Raw genomic sequence first — 8,042 nt, 5'->3', positions numbered from 1 at the left:
TATGCAAAGGGTTTAATAATAATTTAAAATGGTTGTTTTATTAATTAACAGAACTTTATTGAAGATATACATTTCATCGTAAATACCATGAAGATCCTTTGAAGGCACTTCATAATACAGTTTTTTTTTGTCTATCTTAAAACTATGTTTTGTACTAGATTAAGAGTTTTTTAAGTATTTAAAAGGATAAATAATAATTTTAAAGGATTAATTTAAAAAAGAAATTAATTGAAGACACACAAGTATGTAACACCAAGTCAATGGATCTTTACGAATGTTTTTGAATCAGAATATAATTTCTAATTATAAGTAAGATTTTTTTTAAACAGAAAAATCGATATCAGAAAATGGTTACGTGCTCAAAACTGAAAAGGAACGTTTACAGGTACATTACATTTATAAGGAAGAATATTGATAGAAACCAGTTATAGCAGAACAATATTATGAGGTGGTGAAACTATTATCATCAGTGATGGAAAGATGTTAAAACTGATAGTAACGATATAACGGTTGAAAATGAAGATGAAAAGTAGAACCAGGGAGGGGATTATATAGATAAACTCTGTGTAATGGATAAAATTCAATAAATGTACCAAGTTTCCTACAAAAGAACATCAGATAAAATTTTGTAGAAATCATAAATTTCTAACCTAAATTCCGTCTGCCAAACCGGAATTATCGACTGATAGAAAGGGAGAACCGTAATCATCAAAAATGATTAATGTCCGCAACCCGCTTTTCCAATTAATGAACGTAAAGTTCTGTCATTTTGACATCAAAATTTGTAGAAAACTTGTCTGGAACCTTAACAAATCGATAAATTACTTATCCGTGTATCTTGACGATAATTGGATAATTACATCAGGTTTTTTTTTTCTCTCAGGAACTTTGTAACATGAATTTTAGTTAAAGCTCTGCTCTATTAAATGTGTTTGAATAGGTTTTAAATTGTATAAAACACTGACGAAACGTTGATAAATTTAATAAAAAAAAATATTATAAAATTTCGAAAAGATTTTTTAGAGTAAATTAAAAAAGAAAAAAAAATTGGGAGTAGGAAGAGATTTTCGAAATTAATTTTTCTTTTTTTTTTTTGAGAAATTTTTCTTCATGATAAATGATTTTTTGGGGTTTAAAAAATCAACTTATAAACTAAAAAAATATATATATAAAATTTAGAAAAAATGTCTTTGAAAGTCTAAATTTTTCAATTCAAACACGCAAAGTCAGTAATAAAATATAAAATTTTAAAGAAAAAATTCTATAAGAAATTATATTAAAAAAATCCTAGAAAAATATTTTTTTTTAATGTTTAAAACATCTAAAATTTAAGTAAAAAAAACTAACAGGAAAAAAATTCAAAAATCAAGTAAAGAGAGAGAGAGAGAACTAAGAGGAAAGAGAGAGAGAGAGAAGAAAAAAAAAAGAATAAAATAAAAAAAAAGAAACTTAAATTGAACAATAAATTCGTAAAATCTTCCTGAGGGCTTTGAAAAAGACGAATGACAGTAGAAGATAATGGTGTGAGGATTTCTTTAGCAGGTTTCTCTACTCCTCCCCTTTATCACTTTTCCTCAAAATCTTTCGAGAACTTGAAACTTGTATCAGTAATTACCTGCCTGTCACTGGATAAATACCCAACTACAGTCGAAAATTGTCACTTAAAGAAGACAATTCTTATCCCCGAGGATAAAGTTGATTAATGTCAACCGTCTGTGCGCTTCTGTCACCAATATTGTCGAGGTTGTACTGTCGAGTGAAAGAACGTTGATGACAATTTTTTTTTTTTTCCTTTATTTTTTTTTCCTCCCCTGGTTGCATTGGTGTGGTTTGTATGGCTTTGGTGGTTAATCGTTTCAAATAAATGGATGTGATGGCAATCGAGATAATCGTTAAATTTAGTTCTATCGTTTTCACCGTTATTACGTCACGCGATTATTAATAAAATCCAGACGTTTCCTGTTTCGTGGTTACCACCACTGAATAGAGTTTAATCAGTATCGTCGCCTGTCTGATGATCGTAATTTAAGTGCCAAATCTTATGATCGTTAAGTAGAATCGCGTGATTATAAGTACCGCATAAATTGTTCGTTATAATTTAGTTTTATGAAACGTGATTACTGTCTAGAGCAGTTCAACCTGACCTTTTTTTTCTATTATTATTATTTAGTGTCATTCCCTTTAGAGCTATATTATTGAAGAATATTGTACAGAAGATCGTAATTCACTGTCTGGAAAAAGTGATTTATAAATTATATTTCAATTAAAACGTTTAATATTATTTATAGCTTTAAAAAATATATAGCTTTGAATGGTACATTTTAATTTGATTCTATAATTAATCAATTTTTAGTTATGACGTAACAATTAAATATTACGTAACAATGCCAAAATATTTGAATAATTAATCAATTTCTTTTATTTTTTTTTAGCGATGACGTAAGAATTAATTTAAGCTTTTAACTATTACGTAACAAAATATTTGAATAATTGTAACAGATACGTCACAAAACAATGATATTACGTCATAATGAAATTTAATAACAGATTTTAAATTTAAATAATAACAATTAGGAAATGTCAGTTCTATTAAATAAACTATTTTAAGTAGGGGAAATACAAAAAAAAAATTAGCAATTTTTATACAATTTAGCGTGACTAATTTCGATTGAATAGTTTTATATGATGTAATTTAATACGTAAAGTGCAGGGTGGACTTTTGGTCTACCCTGTATTTTTAATTATATGAAAACTAAATTGCTTTATACAAATATATTATTATTTACAAGTTAATTTCAAATTAAAGCTTAAAAAACCATATTATAATGATTTACATGGTTAACTGACTATTGAGCCACTCTGTATATAAACTCAAACAAAACAAAAATACTCAATTTTAGGGTTCGAATTATAATAAAACGATTTTAAAATTATAATTACTTCATTGTTTAATATTTAATAAATTTGTGTATTTGTTATAAAATTACATGTCATTATTTGCATTTTTTCGCGACAGATGTCGACACTTGCGTACATGATTTTAAAAATATATATAAATAAATAATACTGAAAAATTAAAGTTTTTATATATGTTGATTAATTTTTAAAATTAATTAATATTTTTTTCGTAATTATAATAACACGAAATAATTATTTTTGTAATATTTTCTCTAAATTTAAATATTTGTATCATTAACTAATTAAAATGATAATTAGCTACGTTTGATCATTATGTAAGAAACTTAATTAATGTCAATGTGAAGTGACGTAAAATATCGTTATTTTCTCTACTATTAACGAGATTTTTACTTCGGAAGGTTGTAGTATTACAGGTGGCGCTAAGTGTTATTAACATTTTGCCAACAGATGGCGCTAAGTGTTAGCTAAGTGGCGCTACGGCAGCTAACACTTAGCGCCATCTGTTGGCAAAATCAGAGTACTGAAAACGGTTGTGTTTTACGTTATTTATATATTAATACATTAAAGGATTTATTTAAGTTACACACGTTTCGGCCATGATTATATAAAGTAGCATGAAAATTAATATAATATTCTATAAACAATATATCAATATTTAAACAATCAACATTGAAAATATAAAAGTGCAGAAGATACTGTTATACTGTTTCGTGTGCCATTCAAGATCAATATTTAATTTCCAAATATTTAAATTACTTAATTGAATTAATGTAATTTCTAATTATTAATGTTATTAAAAGATTTTAGCCTAAGTATTTATCTTTATGCCAACTTATCAAGTTACAATGATTTAATATTAGCCTTCTTTTCCTTTTTTCTGGCATCGAATGTATTCATTTCCAAGCTCTGTAAGATAGGCATTAAAAATAATATTAAATAATTTAATTTTTTGATAATTTTATAGAGAAAAACTAATTAAATATTTACAGAAATAAGAAGTAAATTACCTTTTATCTGTTTTCAAATCTTAAATGTATACCATTTATGGATCTGAGTGCCAATTGGCGACATTCGATCATTTTATCAGGTTTCTCTTTGGCGTAGATTCGGAAGTTACGTAATATGGAAGTTACGTAATAGAAAGTGGTATTACGTAATAAGTTTACGTAATACCATTTACTTATTTACGTAATAAGTTTACGTAATACCATTTACTTATTTACGTAATAAGTTTACGTAATAAGTTTACGTAATACCATTTTCTCTTCCATTAGGGCAAATCTGTGTCCTGAACGTTGTAAAGACATTAATATAATTTCTAACGATAGGTGGTGCGATAATGAAAAGTATGCCATCTAGCGTCACTAATTTCAAGACACATATGTATCATTTTATTGCTAGATAGCGTTAGAAAATATATACTAAAATTGCACAATAAAGCTTGATTACTAAACGTCTTTATCTAGAATGTGCCAACTTTTTGGCACCCCAAACACGCGTCCGGGCGGGACTTTTAAACTTTGCATATTGCAAATTGCAAATAGCAATTGCAATAATTACAAATGCATAATAAACACAAACTTTTGAATAGAGTTGAATCTTCAGGAGACAAGGAATGCCTCCTGAATTTTTCAACTCCTGAATGTCTCCTAAAAGTTAGTGTTTATTATGGAATGTATCCTGAATGGCTCCTTTTATTGTCTTTGTGCCATAATTACTGGAGTGTCGGGATTTGATTCTCCAAACAGACTTTGAGTAGACTCATATACCATCAAATATAATAAAATACTATCTTACCTATACAGTTTCTAGAACCTGCCGAAAACGGAATATATGTGAAAAGATTCCTTTTACTATTGTTCTTAGGATAAAATCGATCAAGATTAAATGTTTCAGGATCTGGATAGAATTCAGGATCCCGATGTAGGGAATATATATCTATTGTTAAAAGTGCATTTTTGGGTGTAGTTTAAGTTACCTAAATTTAAAAATAATAAAATTAGGCCTGTAATTATATAGTTTAAGAGCACAATAGTAAAAATAATTAACAATTTTAAATTCAACAGGATGAGAACGAGCTACGAGAGGAACTGGAGGATAAATTCTTAACGATTCCTAATGAAAAGAATTATGTTTATAAATTAAAATTTTTAATTTAAGAATTTTAAAATTATATATATAGTTTACCTTTATAATACATTCTACATATTTCATTTCTCTCAGATCATCGCAAGTAATCGGCCTTTCTTTGTCATTTCCAAAAATCCTACGTAATTCTTCATATGCCTTCTGTTGTATATCGGGATATAAACCGACGTTATAAAGTGTCCAACTTATTCCTATAGCTGTAGTATCGTGATCCTAAAGAAAAAAGCACAATCAATATTGACAAGATTTAATTTTCGTATCTTGATTGTAAATGAGCGTTTAGTTGTAAGCATTTTGTAATGATGTGAAAGGACAACCTGAATTAATATAGTCGGATGGCCGAGGGATTAGGGTGATAGCCTACTGCTTTGGTGACCCGAGACCGAATTCAGATAGGTCGGATAAGTTCCGGAAATTTTTCGGGCGATGGCCCGTTCCTCACCCCACTCGGCTATTGTAACGTACGCCTGATCTAACCCATAATGGACTTGCTAAAAACACCTACTAAGTGCCCACAGGGCGTAAAATTAAAATAAAAACTGAATTAATAAACAATCTCTTAATATTATCATTTAGAAATTGACAAATGGAAATCAGAAACTTTGAAAATAAAATTCCTTTGTAAGTATATGATTCTTTTGCCTGACAGTTGTCAACGCTTTTTCTCTCCTATAAATTATTTTTATCTTGGCTAAATGATTTTATTTTTATTTGGACTTTTCCATACCGAAAGAAACTTCTTTTCTAAACGTCTATTGTGGGTTCGATCAGGCTCACAATGGAGTGGCCGAGTGGTAAAGAATGTGACCCATACAGACTACCCCACTAAAACATTACTGGGGTGTTTGGATTTCGGGTACCCGGAGGGGTAGGTTGACGTCCTAACCCTCATCGGATAGTGAAAACGAAACTACAGAAGTAGTCACAATCAATAATAAATTCATATTAAATTGATTGTTGATTGCTCATATGTTGTATTCTTTATCCCATTTATCTTACAATCCTATATTAATATATACTTAGATATTTAATTGTTAAAATAAAATTTATTGATACATATGTATACATTCACATTAACGAATTGTATACCTCAAACATGTTCCTTTTTTCTGGCATCGAATGTATTCATTTCCAAGCTCTGTAAGATAGGCATTAAAAATAATATTAAATAATTTAATTTTTTGATAATTTTATAGAGAAAAACTAATTAAATATTTACAGAAATAAGAAGTAAATTACCTTTTATCTGTTTTCAAATCTTAAATGTATACNTCTAAAAATGGTTTTTTCTCCTTCTTCTGAAAGAAGACATCATCTTTGTTCTCGACTTTCAATTCTTGTAATATTTTAAGGAATTCATTTTTTCTCTCCAAAATCACCTTCAATTTTTCAGATAATTTTAAAATTAAGAAACTTTTAAATTTCTTACACACAATCTTACTAACCTGTCTAGTGAAGTTATGTATGATGTTTACGTATCTCTTGAATTCTTTTCCAGCTGATGTTAAGTAGTAAATAAAATCGAATTGATACATTGTGCTTTCCGTAACCAAACTTTCCATTCTAATAATATATATAACGTTTTAATTTATATTAAATTAATTTTCTTTTTATTGTGTTTTTAATAAGAAAACTCACTTTCCCACTGCTTGAACGTATTCAGAACTTTCATTTTCTTGTGATTTCAACTTCACTCCCATTGCTGTCTCTACAATGAGATATTTTCCATAGTAAATTTTACGAAATGTTATCTTTTTTTAGCATAAAATTTTATAATATTTACCTCCAATTATGTCTAATGTACAGAGAGACATCAGAGGCACAATATCGATCCAAGAATTGGGTTCTAATTTATTTAATTTTTGTACAAGAACAAATGAATGTTCGTTAAAGATGGGTTGAAAGGTTTCTAATATGTTGAAATGCTGGAGTTAAAAGTTTTCGTCTGTGTTTCTATTTTTCCTTCGCACTAATACAATTATAAAAAAAAGCAATTTGTAAAAATTCCACGCTAAGTAAAAGAAGAGGAGAGAAATAAAGAGAAGATAGGAAGAAGGCATTCATCAAGACTAAGAAAAAGTTCAAGAATATATTAAACAATTTAATATTTGAAATCTTTCGTTGTAGAGGGGAAAAGGATATATATGAAACAATACAAACAGAAATATTTGAAGGCCTTGTTTGTTGCATTATCAGCAGCATCATCCACAAAGAAGAAAACGGATGATATCTTCAAGGTTTTCTTCTCCAGTCTGCATACGAAAGAAGTGATGAATATAACCATGCAAACAGATAAAATTGAAAGTTTTTGAGTTATTCACATAAGTTGTTTTGAATTATCCAGCTATTCGAACCGGATACGTTCGTCCCTCACCATAATGGGCTTACTAAAAGAGGCCCTCTTAGTGCTCACGCGGCGGATTTGAAAAAAAGGTGTGAAATTTGCTGAACAGTGATTGAATTATATCTCTTTGAAATCTGAACTTTAATTAAAAAATTCCTATATTCAATAACGAATTTATGCAATGATATCAATAACCTTGCAAACAAATAAAATTTTATCACTGAGATAATTTAATAGCTCTTTCATTCAAATAGAATAAAATTAAATTAAGAAATCATTAAAAAGTTAAACATTTTACCTAGTTATCACTGTTAGTACCAGTTCCAATCCAAGGATACATCATACGATACATTGGTGGATTAAGCACAATGTTGCTGCTTAAAATAGCTTAATTATCAAGAATAATATAAGTAATTTTAATTACATATATACAAATCTATATCAGGAATACATATTTACTTTTATATATTTGATTTTATAAATATGAACAACCTTGAAAAGATAGCAGTGAAGATCCTCTCCTTCTCAAACAACTTATTCAGATCACGTACCATATTAAACATAGCTTCAATAGAATTAACGTTAGAACAAATACTAGAAACTAACCAATATTTAAAGTTACCAACTCGAT

The 8,042-nt window shown here is 28.2% G+C and overlaps 1 pseudogene; it reads right to left on the bottom strand.

Annotated features, from left to right (window-relative positions):
- Window positions 1–3,831: 3,831 nt before the first annotated feature.
- On the bottom strand, window positions 3,832–7,701 carry LOC111625216 (annotated as a pseudogene).
- Between the last annotated feature and the right edge of the window lie 341 nt (window positions 7,702–8,042).

Source organism: Centruroides sculpturatus, unplaced genomic scaffold (assembly GCF_000671375.1).
Source record: "Centruroides sculpturatus isolate CEXI.00-Female unplaced genomic scaffold, Cexi_2.0 scaffold456, whole genome shotgun sequence".
In the NCBI taxonomy this organism is placed as follows: Eukaryota; Metazoa; Arthropoda; class Arachnida; order Scorpiones; family Buthidae; genus Centruroides; species Centruroides sculpturatus.
The sequence above is the reverse complement of the archived record's forward strand: the minus strand, read 5'-3'. Positions and strand labels throughout refer to the sequence as shown.